Consider the following 17,155-nt stretch of genomic DNA (forward strand, 5'->3'; position numbering starts at 1 on the left):
ACACACACATGGATCCTTTGCTATCAATTTTGACACCTTCTTTGTATCCACAAAAAGAACATTTGCCTCATTGAAGTTTGGATATCTGTTATGATGGTGTTCCACATATTAACCAAGCAAGATGTTTGCAAAATCCACCAAATCTTTGGAATCTAAATCCTCTACTATATCTTATTAACTAGGAGCTTGCACATAGAATAAGGTTTGAGGCATTTGCATTGATGATATGCCTGATACATGAATAGGAGCATCCTCAACATGTTTGTTGTGTCTTACTACCAACTTAAAATTAATAGGCTTTATAATGTCTTCTTCATTCATGTTAGGACCCAAGGCTGCCACTGTTTAGGCAATAAAGAAATATTGAGATTTTCCATAAACGTACTCTCTCTAAATTGCAGATTGCAAAGCTCAATACTTACAAACCCCTAAATCCAAATCTATAAATGGGCTAAAAGCTCTAAAATAGATTGTGAAATTTGAAGTCAACGCTACAACACATTGTGAGAACCTATGACTAATGATGTACATGAAAAGAAAACCCTAAAAAGGGTGTGCATATGAATTTTGATCCTTAAAATAGGTCGTAAAATAGCACCATCACGAACGTTACGAGGTAAGTGAGGCTATCGACGTGACCCAACACACACGATCGAGACTCTTTTGTGTGTGCGCGCGCAGGGGAGTTCAGCATCCCATCTGTTTGATTGTATGCCTAAGGGTTGAGCATCTCCATGCCGCACCACCGGCCTTCGAGCTCGGAGGTCCTTTGCCTGTTCGAAAAGCGATGCTTGGGTGCACGACGACCACGCACGAACGCCCCACGCATATGCGAGTTTGTGACGCCTTGGCGGGGCGGTCTCTCGGGAGGAATGAGGAGACGGGAGACGTGTGAGAAGGGAGCGGCCTACGATGTTGCATACATCGCCTCGTGTGGTTCGGGAAGAGAAGGAGCTACCGGATAGAAAGGGAGGATGAGCACACCGCCAAGCCAAATGCACATGCCGATGTGTGTCCGCAACAAAAGAGAAGTGGAGCTACCATTGACCCTTTTGTGAGATTCGGTGGGGGCTCTCAAACCTTGGTACCCCTGTAATACCAATGAAATGCGAGAAGGGGGAATTTGTAAGAAAAAAGGGAGTTTGGAAAGGAGGAGACTTTTGGTGAATATCAAATTCGAGGAGAGCTCTGCTGCGTTTACGTTGGCGTTTTCGTCCCTTAGGTATAGCCTGCAGCGTGTGGTCGTGAATGGGGTGCTTGCTGGGAGGGAGGCAGCGGGGGGTACCTACTACTTAAGGCGAAGCCTGGCGGGGAGAGCAGCATACTTACCTGGGCGGGGTCTATCGGTGATCAGGAAGGCCGATGGCCTAGGGTCGGCCTCTCCATTGCACTGCGGACGGGCCGCACCCTAGCATCTCCCCTGAGTGGGAGAGTGCACGTCATAATTTGTGGCAGCGGGGGCTCGCGTTCGCGCGGCCCCTATTCAGAGCGAAGACCTAACCTGCAGACCCATTCCCGCTGCAAGCGTCGCGCTCGGATCGCCTTCCAATCTTCGTCGTCGGTGCAATGCTGAGAGAGAAAAGGTCCCATGCTCGCTCTGGCAGCGCATGGCAAGGCTCGTTCCGTCGGGGGAGAGCGGGATCTCCAACGACCCCTTCTGTCCTTCAACTGCTCCGGTGCCGGTTTAAGCGGACGCATTGGCCTGATAGGCGGCAGGCCCCGCGCTGGACGCCGCAGCACAGATCCGCTCCGTAGCTTTGATCCTGCTGGCCCGGCCTGCCGCAGGGGGCTTGCACGGACCGGACCGCAATCGGAATCTCGACGACTATCGGACTCACGTGGGTGTTCGCGGACACGCTTGGATGGGGGCGGGAGGCCGGCGTCTATTTTGGCGCGATCAAAGCTCGAAATTGTTGCTTGCTGCTGGTGGCTCCGGCGCCATGGATTCTGATGGAGAGGTCAGTCAGCACTGATCTTTCGGTCTCTATCCTTCCTTCTAGGCTTGTGCTGCCAGGTCCTGCTCCGACCACACACACACACACGGCACTTGCTTGGTTTGTGCCAAGGGAGGATGAGATGACCTCATGGTCTCCCTCGATGATTACATACCATGTGGTGGAAACAGGCAGGCCTCTCCTGCCCAGCTCCCGAGTTTCTCCCTCGATACGTCGAGGGTGCACCGTGACAAGGGTTCTAAGCAACAAGGAAAAAAATGTGTGAAGGCTCCAGACGTAACAAAGTGGAAGAGGCACCAGCACCAATCGCATAGCATGCAATAATAGTCACTGAACGCAAAGCACGTATATGCAACGACAGCTATTGCAGGGGCATTTGAAGTCGGAAATTTTGGTTTTGCGCAAGCCCAAGGAATCGGCAGAGTTCCCTACGACATTCATTGAATGAATGCCTGAAGCCTACTCTACTGGAGAAGTTTGTGCGGATTTGGTCGCCATGGTAGTTCAAACAGTAGATTGATAACGGTGGATGTAGTGATGAAGCAAATGAAGAGTGATGCAAAGCACAAGTCGAGCAATGAAGTTCAAAGTTCAGGGCGAGAATTTTAGGTTCAGGGCGCTGTAGATCAGCGGTGACTTAGTGCTATCTTTTGATCCTTTGAGCTGCAGATGTCCCCTCCAGAGATCAACTAGGTAGGAGTGGAGGGTATAACCTGTTAGATTGTAAACCGCACCCAGGTTTGTAAACTCTATGTGGACAGGTACTAGTCTTAGGGTATAATCCCAAACCGCTGGTGCCCGCATCTTCCTATAGCAACAATCATGAATGGGGCTAAAGAGTAGTTGCACTTTGAAGTAATGAGCTCATTATGTAGTGGAGGTACTTGCATACTATTTTTGCCATTGTGGACTAGAAATTCCAACTTCAAAATCCACCAGTCCATACCTTCAACTACAAATCCATGCCCATTCCATCCAAGAACTCCATAAGAATCACAAAGGTAGCCAATTTAAAGACAAGCCAAGGACTAGTGGACTAGATGGTAACACAAATTCAATGAGGCAAGACGCATCGAGTAATTGCCTCACATGAAAAATACTGGGGGTTAAGGGGGAGGTTACGTGGCCTACTCCTCCCCCTTACCCCCCATGGAAGGAAAAAGGGGACACAACATGTTGAGAGAGAGAGAGAGAGAGAGAGAGAGAACCTTCCAGAAGGTTCTTTCTCTTTTCCCCTCAGAGGGTGGCCACGTATTTATCATTTTTCCCTTTTTTTGCGAGATTATTTTTCACCCCACAAGCTTAATTTTTCCCCATTTAGCCTTGCCATTTGAGTAAGAGGTTGTTGAAGTCTTGTGGGAATTGTGCCTAAAAGAGAAGATCAAGAACGGTCCCCAAGCGGAGAATGTCATGTGTGGATGGTAATCCCACAACCCGTAACGAAGCTTCGGGCGAGGGTATCACCGCCAATACAACTACGTTAGCGGATGTGAATAATACGTTTCTAAGTTGTTAGTTGCTTGCTTGATATCTTATATTTAATAGATTGGGACCTTGATGATGTACGTAGTTAGTACAAGCAATGACCATAAGGATCAAAACTAAGATGCCTTGAGATCCGTTTGTTAATTACTAGTTTCATCAGTTCAATTCGGGGTTAGGTTAGATGTAAACAATAACTCTAGGCCTCAAAGGCAAGTGGAGAGCTCAAGGATTGGAAAACTCGAAGTCAAAGTAAAGACCACTACTTTTAAAATTATTGGGAAGAAGGTTGGGTTATCAATAACAATAACTCCAAGTCTCAAAGGCAAGTGGAGAGCTTAAGGATTGGAAAATCCTAAGTCAAAGTAAAGACCACTATTTTTAAAATTGTTGGAAAGAAGGTTAGGTTATCAATAAATGTAAGTGATTAATGGAATTTACATTTTGCATAGTTGTATGAGACCTTAATATATGTCTTAGTCGGATTGTTAAATATAATTTTGCATGATATCGCTCTTAGATTCCAAGGGAGAGAGTGAATATGCGATGGAAATGTTATCGCATCTATTCTTGCAATGTTTGGAATAATAGAATTGGTTTTGTCGATTGAAAAACTTCTTAAATATGTTTTTCATTCAATTAATAGTTGGATTGTTGTTTGGATTATTATTTCAAGTGCTTATGATTTATGGTAAACACATGGTACGAGTTTGTGATGACAAGTTGCCATAGAGACAAATGAATGATTTTTAAAAGATGATATTAGGGATGAATATCTTGTTTATGCTTGATTCTTAGTTGGACTAATTAAGAAAGGATATTTTGTACGGGTGGATCACCTCCATAATCACACCGTGGATCAACCCGAAAAGGGCACTGCTTAATTCACGAGAGGGCCGAAGGTCGAATGGTGAAAAGGCCAACCATGGGATTAATGTTTCACTTCTAGACAACTTGTAGGTCAGATGAAGCTCTGGATATCCCTTGCAAAATTCAGAATGGAGTTAAGGACCTCTGTGGCCCAAACGTTTATGGTGTTGGAAGATACTATTCTAGATAAAGGATGAAAATTGTGGTCCCATCTACTTCTATAGGGCAGAAGGGACATATAAATTTTCCTGAATGTGTAAGAGGGAAGGATTAACTTGAAGATAAGTTAAAGAACTTGTTTGTCAAAAGGATTGCTTACTTTGTTTTCGTGTCAGTGCTATAAGTTATGCGAATGAACCTTGATATCTAAAAGGCTTAATTAAAGAAGCTGATTTTAAATGTCACACATAATTGTAGTAGGACCTAATTAAATAACTAAAGAACGCCTACTACTAAGGGAAGTGGGTGGGCGGAACCCCGACAGGTTTTCTCTACGGCAGGGTGGTCTTAGAGAATTGTGAGGCTTCTCACAAGGTTTTATCGACGTCTGACCCTTAGTAATTTTTAGGTTGGAACCTTCATTCATGTCGTCTTAGGGGATCGGAATGGGACTATGTCCTACGAGTAGAGAGTTTGAGCGGCGCATCCCTCTCGTTTTCCATTCTCTTTGAACCAAGTGCAGTGTGGATCTGCTTTAGCTTGGGTGTCTTTGCATAAAGTAGGATATCCAAGATCTGACGCTAGAATGTTGTTAGGACACCTTCACCACTAGAGACTCAAATTTCAGGTCGATCCTAATAGGTTCGGTCATAAACATTCCATTGCGAGGTGGACTCAAGAAACCCTAGGCGGCAAAGCTCGTAACATTTCATGGAGTGTCAGGTAGCATCGCTTAGATTCGATGGATCGATAAAAAAGTGCTTGGACAAGGGCACATTACAGTTGGTATCAGAGTGAAACTTTGTAATGATATGTGATTTATTAATGTATGACTTGTAGACATATCCTAAATAGAATAACCTAAGTGGTATGGCTTGATTATCAGGCACCTTTCGCACTCACGAATGCTGACATGTAAGAGAAGGAATTTCTTCTCAAGCAAATTAAGGCATTCGATTTGGTAAAAATATACATCTTCAAGATGATTAGAAATCCTAGAAATTTTGTCGACATGTAATACTACTTGTATTGAAATAAACCTTACTCTTGTAACTACAGTTAATCCAACTAATATGAGTTGCATCAATTTTGAGCCTAGAACTTATGAGTGATCAGAGATACTTTAACAAGGAATGACAATTATAACTTGCAATGAATTTCTCTTAAGTTGTTTCTTCTAGACTAAAATAGATTTGGTTTTGCCAGAATGTTAAAGCTTGGGAGTATTCCTTAGTATTACAAATGAAGCTGATGTCCATGGACCTCAGTCGTCCAAATCTAAAAAGAGGACAGTTCGAAAACAGAGTTTTCGAGATAAAGGACCACTTCGGTCTGCTAAAAGGATCCTAGGGCAATTTGGTCTAAAGAAGAAAATCTTGCAAAAGTCAACCAAGAATCTTGTGATCCCAAGTGATAAAGCTATGTACTGTTTCTATTGCAAGGTGCTAGGTCATTTCAAAAGGCAATGTCCAAAGCACCCTAAACATCGATGCTCTCAGTGCCACAACATTGGACATATCAATGTCAATTGTCCCAAAAGGACTCAAAGAGAACTTGAACTTACAAGAAATGAAGTTGTATAAACTTCAAAGATCTGAAACCTACGAGAAAATTATCAGATACATAGGAAAAACCTAGAAGATATTCATGAGATGTAACTACAATAAACTTTTCTCTTGTAAATTCAGACTCGAATATATCAAATACAATAAGTTGTTATTCTAAAAGACCACATACTTATGAGTGGCGAGGGTGTCACGATGAATGTGTAATGGGTTCTACCCCACAGGTTCCAGAATGAAATCCCGAGTTTCTTTCGAGATGATGACATCTCGAGTTCTCTAAGGGGGAGAGTATGTAATACCCCCCCCCCCCCCCCCCCCCCCCCAATGGAAGGAAAAATGGGAGATGGCATGTTGTCAGAGGAAGAGAAAGAGAGAGAGAGAAAACCTTCTAGAAGGTTCTTCCTCTTTTCCCCTCCTTAGAGTGGCCACACACACTTATCCTTTTCCCCTTTTTGCGAGATTATTCTCCATCCCGCAAGCTTAATCCCCCCCCCCACCCCATTTGGCCTCGCTATTTGAGTAAGAGGTTGTTGAAGTCTTGTGGGAATCACACCTAAAATAGAAGAAGATCGAGAATGCCCCCCAAGCAGAGAATGTCATGCGCGGATGGCAATTCCACAACCTGCAACGAAGCTTTGGGTGAGGGTATCACCGCCAATACAACTACGGTACCGGATGTGAATAATACATTTCTAAGTTGTTAGTTGCTTGCTTGATTTTTGCATGGGACACATCAGGGCCGTATTATGCCACACGCGAATAGGTAATTGAAAATGATAAATTTCATCTCAAATATTCCAAGATGGAGTTTGCAAAGTGCATGTATCAAGAGAAGTAAATTGCATCTAGTTGTTATGCAATAAAATCCATACACAACATAAGTAGCATATAAGATTCTAAGGTATTGTCGACTCCCCTTTTCTCGTAAATAATAGATATGTTTTTCACCATGGTGAAAGTATGTTGTAGCTTTCACGCTTAACAGATTGTATGGTAAGCAATGTAGCCTAAAAGAAATTAATCTTAGAAACTCTAGATCTTTGCCCAAGCTCTTGCTAATAGTACGAACTGATAGCTCATATTTAATAGATTGAGATCTTGATGATGTGTATAGTTATTTAATAAGGATCAAAACTAAGGTGCCTTGAGATCCGTCTCTTAATTACTAGTTTCATCAAACAACTGCAGGTCTCAAAGACAAGTGGAGAGCTCAAGGATTGGAAAAACCCTAAGTCAAAGTAAAGACCACTACTTTTAAACTTGTTAGGAAGAAGGTTGGGTTATCGATCAATGTAAGTGATCAATAGAATTTACATTTTACATAGTTGTATGAGACCTTAACATATGCCTTAGTCGGAGTGTTAAGTAAAATTTTGCATGGTATTGCTCTTAGATTCCAAGCGGGAGAGCGAATATGCGATGGAAATATTATTGCGTCTATTCTTGCAATGTTTGGAAAATTACAATTGACTTTATTGGTTGATTGAATCACTTCCTAAATATTTTTTTTCATTCAATTGATCATTGGATTGTCGTTTGGATGATTATTCCAAGTGCTTGTGATTTATGGTAAATATATGGTAGGGGTCTGTGATAACAAGTTTCCATGGAGACAAAGTAATGGTTTTTGAAAGATGATATTAGGGCTGAATACCCTTTTTGTGGTTGATTCTTAATTGGACTAATTAAGGAAGGATATTTCGCATAGGTGGATCACCTCCATGATCGCACTGTGGATTAATCCGAAAAGGGCACTGCTCGATTCACGGACGGAAGGTCAAGTGGTGAAAAGCCCAACAACCACGGGATTAATGTTTCACTTCTAGGTATCTTGCAGGTCAGGTGGAGCTCTGGATACCCCTTGCCAAGTCCGGAATGGAGTTAAGGACCTCCGTGGCCCCAACGTCTGTGGCGTTGGAAGATCCTATTCTAGATAAAGGATGGAAATTGTGGTGCTATGTGATTTGGACCAGCTACTTTTGCAGGAGGGCAGAAGGGATATATAAATTCTCCTGTATGGACAACATGCAAAGATTAACTTAAAGATAAGTTAAGGAACTTATTTGTTAAAAGGACTGCTTGCTCTGTTTTCGTGTAAGTGCTATAAGTTACGCGAACGAACCCTGTTTCCTAAAAGGCGTAATTAAGGAAGTTGATTTTAAATGTCACACATAATTATGGTAGGACCTAATTAAATAACTAAAGAATGCCTACTGAGGGAAGCGGGTGGGCGAAACCCTTGACAGGTCTATCCTACGGCAGGGTGGTCCCAGAAAACTGGGAGGTTTCTCACAAGGTTTTATTGATGTCCTCGACCTTTAGTAATTGTTAGGTTGGAACCTTGATTCATGTCATTTTAGGGGATCGGAATGGGACTATGCCTTATGGGTAGAGAGGTTGAGCGGTGCATCCCTCTCGTTTCCCATTCTCTTTGAACCAAGTGCTGTGTGGATCTGCTTCAGCTTGGGTATCTTTGCGTAAAGTAGGATATCCAGGATCTGACACCAGAATCCTGTCAAGCGACCTTGACCACTAGGAACCCAAATTTCAGGTCGATCCTAGTGGGTTCAGCCGCGAACGTTCTGCTGCGAGGCGGACTCAAGAAATCCTAAGCAACAAACCCCGTAACATTTCATGAGAGTGCAAGGTAGCGTCGCTTAGATTCATCTCTCGATGGGCCGCTAGAAACGTGCCTAGACAGTTGATAGGCGGGCACGTTACATGGAATCCCTAATTCTACAAGATGCTTTGAAAAAGTCAATCAAAATGCTTTGCCATGAATCCCACGGATACCTTTACTAGGACTATAAGAGGTGATCTTTTTGTTAGTGTAGGTTCAAAAGGAAGAGTCCAAGACAATGATGATCTGGGAAGTTCATCAATCCCACACAGTGGAAGCAACCTCTAATCTCATAGTACATTGTGCATCTATATATATAATGCTCCTTGGTCTATGACTCAAGGTGGTAGATTCGACCCTACGGTGGAAGGGAATATGATCCATAGTAACTTGTCTCTATTTGTAACTAATGTCAGGATGGGTGGAGTTGACCAATGGTGCATTGAACCCTATGGTATATATGATTTTAGAAGAAAGCCCTTCCTTCCTACATCCTAGGTAGGTGCGAATCAAGTTGTGGTTGTATGTAGTTGAATATTGTCCACCAATAGACCTCACCAAGAGCCCTTGCAGTATGGGGCAAACAACAATTAATGTGGAAGGCTTACCATCCCCACATAGGGACAAAAAGAAGACCGACCAACCTCTTATATTACAAGTATTGTTGAGTGCATAATGTCTTCAAGAGAGCAACATGGAGTCTTACATCAATCGCTTCAAAATATTGTTCTAGAGAGTGGAGAAAATCCTGGTTTTATGCAATGGCAATGTGGTGTATGAACTTCCACCAAGAGTAGACAACATGCGACCTATGGAGGGTATAGAGAAAAAGTATGATCACCATTGCTAGAAAAATTCCACATCAACATCGATGGCATTCCCTACCATAGTTAATTGAAGCAAATACGTTGAAGAACTAGAGTGTCCAAATAGTAATCGTGCTAGTCACTCAATCTTTGCATTACCAAACCCTATAGCATGGACATGTATAACTCTTTTCATTTGCAAGGTTTTTAAAATCATTGTGGGATAGCATCCTACCTTTTGTATCCTAATAAGACTATATATTATGGAATTAACTCCAACCAGTTGCCATGGGGGAAAGCTTCATACCAACATATCAGTTGTCCTAATGTCCTCTGATGGTCTTAGAAGCCTTGTATGCTTCTATTGCAAGAATCCCCCCATTTTTCTCTCCAAGTGCAAGTAGGTAGTGTATTATGTGATGTCAGCAAGCACAATGTCAAGATTTTTCATCTATCCAGGGCAAAGGTGCAAAGAGCCACTAGTAGAGCAAATGTAAAAGAGATTTGAAAAATCATAGAGGAACTCCAACCTCTCATTCAAAGAAAAAGTAACATATTATAGCATTAAAAAATAAATAGCACAAAAAAGCCTAATAAATGATATTGAGTATTCCATGCATGCATATATAAACATATATTTCGTGCAACATGTGCATAGAGTGATCAAGGAATGGAATCTTGTCTTTTGAAGTTAAAAACAACTTTGTGCATACAAATTTTTCCATAGTAGCTTATTTCTTGGGCAAGTTGACAATGATAGCACATGCTTCATATTCAAAATGTCAACAATAGGGCTAGCATTAGGGGTTGACTTGGTGAATCGCATGCAAATGAATGGTGCTAAGGACCTATGCAATAGTTGGATATGCTTTGACCATGTGCATCGTACTAATGATTGGACCACCATGGCAACGCATGTATATGATCTAAGTAGTTCCTATTGTCTTATTTTGCCATGAGAACATGAATGTAAAGAATACATTGTTCTATGGTCTTCAATTTGGGATTATCTTATATAGTATACAAGAGTTGATTATTGTGGCAATATGTGAGATGAAGGAAAACAATATAGACACATGTCTTATTTTGGTCAAAGTTGAATGAAGTGATGGAGAAGTGTGGCCATCCAAAAGGTGATTTTCGAGGGAACATGGGAGATGAGGCAAGTGTTGATTGGAGGGCAATTTGCACAATGTTCAATGATGGTCTAGACAACATAATGTAAGGAAGAAAGAGATCTTGCTTGTTTCAGTGTGGGAACAAAGTCTTGAAATACACACATCGCAGTATGTGCGTAAGAGTGTCCAAGATGAACACAAGCGTTTGTGCTGCATATATAATAGAGATGTGTATCCATGGAATATGATGCAACCACATAGCATTAATTCATTTAGGCATGGTGGGCCTTAAGCAAGGTTGTGGATTACAATATCCTTGCAATGGATTGTTGGCTTAATTGGTGGCACATTAGATATCCACAGAGGAGATGACACTCTTTCGAGGTGTCTAATGCATAATAGTACGGAGTGTAGGGAGTGTGATATGTGTTGTAATTGTTTTCTCACACTCCATACACTCTCATGTTAGTTTTGTGGAGGTGGTAGAGGACATTGCTCATATGCCGACCATAAACTTGGTTGAGCAAATGCATCCAAGTTGGTTGGTTAGTGAGAAATTCAAAGGGACCATGAGCTTGTATGATGCATATGTTAGTGATTTTGCTAGTGATCTAGTATAGAGCACAAAATGATATGCATTCATTGAAGGAAAGTTCCATGGTGCAGGATCCAATGCAAAGAAGGTTTTTAAGTCGATTACAACAAGGGAGTAGCCCTACAACAATAGTGACATCAAGGATGGTGGAGGAGGTGACAGCTAGAATTGAAATGCATCAATACCTTGATTTTAGAGGTGACAATGTAACTATAGCAAGGAAAAGAAAGGTTGATGGGAAAGTGGGGTCAAAGGAAGCAATAACCTCTCATAGTCTAGAGTATGTAATTGAAAACCAACATAGAAGAAAGGATTCTAAAAAATTAAAATTTAAGGGCCCTCTGCCTCTTCTGACCAAGCAAGAGTAGTGTTTCCGATTTCTTTAGAGGAAATGGTGGTGGAGACAGGCCTTCACAATATTGTCTAGGCCATAAGAAGGATTCCAACTTGTAGCCATTTCCAATGTCAATTTTTGGTTGGGGGCTCAACAATGAAAATTCAAGAAACCAATAAAAACATGACACATGGTATATCCACACCTTTCTTTTGGGGCATCATGGATTAGTCCAACTCAAGAGGAGAAGCTAGCAATCAACATGGAATGCGTCATAATTCATGTGGTTCTAGAATGATAGTGTGGACCATACATGGAACATATATTGTTCCATTCAATATGCACCACCTAGAGTTCCAGAAGTATGTCCAGTGGCATGAGGCAAAAATTTAACTGTAAAAAAATCCATATGTTGGAGAGTCGTGGATTTGTTTTACAAAAGCTAGTGTAACAAATGGATGCTCATGAGGGCTCACATATATATCAAAATGATAGATTGAGCATTGGCTCTAGATGCAACTGTGAAGGGCCACACAGTGGTGAAGGCCTTGAAACATGATATTTTCAAACTAGAGCCACCTAACTTGAGTGTCTTGCAAGAGTGTTATGATGTGCACATTGCAAAGAGCACAATGCATAATAATCAGGGTTTCATGGTTCACGTAGCCAAAGAGAAGGCATATTTGGCATGCAAGAACTTGTACTACATGTACCTTCGAGTGTTTGGAATGGATGCAAATGTAAACATGTTTATCCACCAACCCATGCAAGAACTTGTACTACATGTACCTTTGAGTGTTTGGAATGGATGCAAATGTAAACATGTTTATCCACCAACCCATGCAAGAACTTGTACTACTTGTACCTTCGAGTGTTTGGAATGGATGCAAATGTAAACATGTTTATCCACCAACCCATGCTTACCAAAGAGAACTTGCACCTCATCTTTGAAGGCATAACTTTCCCAATATTTCCCATTGTATGATTAGCAAATAAAAAACTGTGCTAATTTTTAGTGCAAATACATTTTGTTTTGATGAGAAAATAGAGACATAGCTCTCTTGGTTAGGTAAGGTCAAAATTTTTATATTATTTTACTATTCTTGTCTGTCTTAGTTTATGGAATAGTAGTACACTTTCCAAAAGATAATGTGGTACAAATCTAGATCTAGATTGGTTGCATGAATTATTTTGTATTGAGAGAGAAAGAGAGAGAGAGAGAGAGAGAGAGAGAGAGAGAGAGAGAGAGAGAGAGAGAGAGAGAGAGAGAGAGAGAGAGAGAGAGAGAGAGAGAGAGAGAGAGAGAGAGAGAGAGAGAGAGAGAGAGAGAGAGAGAGAGAGAGAGAATGAGAAGGTGGTGGTGAAGGATCTGGAGTTGTCAAATCTCTATGCTAAGGCCAATAAGGACAAAATGAGAGGTGACAGAGGTTGTTTGAAAGAGAGAGAGATAATGGGAAAAAAGAAAGTGTGAATGAGTATGTGTGCGACTAAGAGAGAGAGAGAGAGAGAGAGAGAGAGAGGAAAAAGGAGATAGACAAAGAAAGTGACAATGGTGGTGTTACTGGTGTTAGTGCTAGTGGTGGTGGTAGTAGAACGATGGTGAATTAGCAATGGTGGTAGTGGTGGCTATGGTTGTGGTCATAGAAGTGGAAGTGGACGTGGATATATCTAAGTGTGGAACAAGTGAACTATGTGGAATAAGAAAAGGGAGGCTGCCAATAAAAACTTGCTTAAATCGTCTAAAAGCTTGCTTCTTGCCCTTCTCGCTTTCTCCTTTACTGTAGAAAGATTAGGTATGAAATCAATTGATAATAGATTTCTCTTAATCTCTAGAATATACAACACATTTGAAAGACTTTTGAATTCACCAGTTGTAGCAACAAAGGAAATAGTACATGTGCCCTTAGTAGGGAAGCTTGTATCATTCCTAACTGTTAGTGTGATGGATTCTTATAGAGGCTACATAGAATTGCATAGATATTTCTTGTTGGTCATATGATAGGAAGCATCATTATCCAATACCCGTGAGTTAAGAATAGCTCCAACTCTACTTTAACCATATTGGTTGTTTCCTTCATTTGCTTTTTTGAGTGACATTTGTTTTATTTGCCTTATTGATGTGACAATCTACAATTGCATGTCCTTTCTTCTTACAATAGAATTTCTCTACTTGAAACTTTTTCTTACCATCCTTTTCCTGTGTCACCATTGCTAGAGAAACTATCTTTGCCATTCACATTGGTAGAGAATGTAGCATCTCCACTACTACTATCTTCTCAGGCTTTAAGCCACAAGTTCTCTATTAGTAGTACACAAAATTCCTCAAATATCAAAGCTTGGGGTCTCATTTGAGTGTTTAGGGAAATAACCAATCCATCAAAATTTGGTGGATAAATTTGAAGACACCTCCAAGCTAGTTCCTCACTACTCTTTCCTATTCTAGTGTCAAGAATTTGATTGCACAAATTCTTTTCTATCCTAGTGTCAAGCATTTGATTGCACAAATTAAATCTAAGTGATGAATGCTTTAGCTATCTCTCTTGTAGCATAAATCTCCATTGTGAGTTGATTCTCTAGGTTCTAAATCCTTGTTTGGTTTTGTATTTCTATTGACTCCTTAGTGCATTCCAAGGCTCTAAAACCTTGGTTGTATGCTGAATCAATATCAAAACACTATCAGAACAGCTTGTAACTAAGGCATACAATGCATTTGTATTCCTTTTTTTCCAAGACCATAGAAGATATGAATTTGGAGGAATCATGATACTCGAATTTGATGGGTTAAGGGTGAGTTGTGGTTTTGGGCCAATGCCCATCACCGTCTATAACTTGTCTCTACTAAAGATTGGTGGACAAATCCTCAATGTTTGAATTGCTAGTAAATCAACACCATTACATGCATATTATGAGAACCTTTTCTAATTGGCCAATGAATATTCTACCAAGTATTCTATTCAACCTCCAATTAGGGGCTTCTTCTATGGCTATTGAATACCAAAAACAAGATCACTAGATAACTTCCACATCCCACAACTTGATGCATTGTGCCCCGAGTTCCTATCGGCCTAACTATTCTATCTAATCCAAAGGCTAAATCCACAAATGTCACCTTTTTTCAATCTGGTCACATAGACCTCATCTAAAATACACAACCAATAATCCGAGCTCACATGAGGCTTCTCCTCATAATGGGGGCCTTACAAATTAGAGCACCATGGATCATTGATGGCACCTTATAAGGGTGGGGTATTGGGCATATCTAACATTCCAACAAATCTAATTGAGAGAAATCCATCTGCATATGTTAAACTAATGTGATAAGTAACTAGAAAATTAAGTAAACCTTGTCTTAATATAAAGTGTGAGAGTGAATCCCTAATTGATTCATACTATGGTAGGGTGGTTTCAATTACTCGAGAGGTTTCCCACAAAAATGTTAGATTAGGAAGATCTAGGAAGAGCCGACAATGTTAAAGCTCATTCTTAGAGCCCAACATAGTGTTATTTTAGGGGACCAAAGTGAGACATCACCCTATGGATAGAGGGGTTGATACACTCACCTTCCTCTCATTTCTCACTCTCCTTGAACCAAGTGGGACACATGTTCCCTTTGGTTCAGGTTGACTTTCATAAGAAGCTATCCCAAAACAACACTAGGAGATTATGTTAGGAGACCTTAGAGTCAATAGGACCCTTTTCACAAGTTAATTCTCATGGGAATGAAGCAAATCTTACCCTTTGAGGGTAGACTTAAGTGATCCTAGGCCATAAACTTTGGATATTTCATGGGAATTTTGGATGGAGTCAACTAGATATATCCCTTGATAGGCATGCTACATTATTGGACTCTAATGTTCACTTATACTCTAAGTATGCATGCAAATGGTGGATGTATCCTAGCCTAGGGTTTGTGCCTATGGAGACTCCCAAGTTTTGCAATTTTGGTATGACAATGTTTTTGCATCCCTAAGGTGTTCCTTACTTCGTGTCTTGATATAACTAAGGGTATCAAAAACTTTGTGCCAATCTACAATATCCTCTATGTATTAGGGGGTAGCTATGAATAGAGGGAAAGTCTTAAGTGGAATTAATGTGTGTATTTCATGCACTTGGGTGGCCTTAGCCTCAGATCTTATGCAAGGGTGTGTGCCAAAAGTTGTGGGGATAAACCCTAATGTTTCCTACTCTATGAGATCCAAAGTGTCTTGCCCCTACTTATTGGTCAAGTGGAATGGGTGTCCTAGAGTGGAATATGTGTCTATTTAGGGCACAATGGAGTGCCCTAATCCTAATGTGGTGGTGCAAGTGATTGTGTTCCTATTGGGTATTGTAGTTGTATGCATAAATAGGACCCATGCAGCCTAAGGTGCCAAAGTGGAAAAGCAATCCCAATGTGCTTGAGTAGTCAACAATGTAGTAGAGTACTCACACGAGGGTACATGGTCGATTGCAATAATTGTTATGCTAGTCAAAACTAATTTTAAATTGAAGAGCCAAATATCATCACACAATCCTAGAAGAGTCAATTCTTGTAATTGAATGTAGTCATGTAATCAACTGCTACCCAAGACAAGGGATCCACCATGAGTAGGCCGATATATTTTTAGGGTAAGTATCCTAAGACATTTTTAAGAGGCATGAGCATTGGTGATGTTCTTCTTCTTCTTGTGTACCTGCATTTTTAGGACAATGATGCAATGGGTGTTGTTCTTGAGCTTGGTAGAGATCTTGTTGTACGTTGTTGAGCAAGCAAAACAACTGTTGTTCACCTCATCACATACCTATTGTAATTGGAAGATGGAGTGTTTTTTGAGTGGAGCACTAAGGCTACTCAATGATGGAGTCCAAAAGTAGCAAAGGAATTATTAAGGAAAACAAGCTCAATGAAACATTGTGTTTAGCTTTTTCTAAGCCACCCCTTCTCAACATGGTCTTTCTTTCTCTTCACCAACTCCTTTTTTACTCTAACAAATTCCTTATCTCAAGATATATCTTCTTGCTTCTTGTCTCTTGGTCTCAACCATTGTTGGTACTACCCTCAAAGGCCACTTAAATAAACCTGACTTGAATGTAGTCCCCTTGTGCACAATGATATTGCTCAATATGGATTAACAATAAGAATAGTAGCTAACAATAATGCCTTGTGAGTGAAATGACATCAAGGACTTGAATTTTTAGGCTTTATGTGTTTTGCTTTTGGCATTTTGCATTTTTATGGCCTTTGAGTTTTTGAACACTTCTCTTCCATGAGTGACATTGTCAATCTCGTATTCACATTCAGCAAGATGTACTTCAATGCCACACAACTCATCAAAGCATGAAGATTTGAGTTTAGCTTTTTTTTGTTTTGCATTTTTTTTCATGTTTTTTGAGTTTTCTTGAATTTTGAGCTTTTGAGCTTGTGTTTTGTGTTTCTTACTATCCTAACAAATTCAATCTTTTCAATCTCAATCCAAAAAATTGGTTTCTTTTAATTAGTCTTTCTAAACTAGCCATATTTGTTTCAAAGTATGCAAGTTAGATTATCAATACCCCATTGATCCATCCACACTCAAGAAAACAAGCCTTATATTCCACCACATGGTAAGAGTATGAGAGTCTTGGTGGTTGCATCGATCTGGGTTCCGAAAAATGGAGCTAAAATATTGGGC

At 40.7% G+C, this 17,155-nt stretch overlaps 1 non-coding gene across 1 annotated transcript; it reads left to right on the forward strand.

The window, feature by feature from the left end:
- Positions 1–1,321: 1,321 nt before the first annotated feature.
- LOC148015943 (U1 spliceosomal RNA) lies at positions 1,322–1,483 on the forward strand. The gene has a single exon (XR_015688250.1). It is a non-coding gene; the product is annotated as a U1 spliceosomal RNA (small nuclear RNA).
- Positions 1,484–17,155: the final 15,672 nt, after the last annotated feature.

This window comes from Lygodium microphyllum, chromosome 23, assembly GCF_053477565.2.
Source record: "Lygodium microphyllum isolate KBCC chromosome 23, Lygodium_microphyllum_v1.1.10, whole genome shotgun sequence".
NCBI lineage: Eukaryota > Viridiplantae > Streptophyta > Polypodiopsida > Schizaeales > Lygodiaceae > Lygodium > Lygodium microphyllum.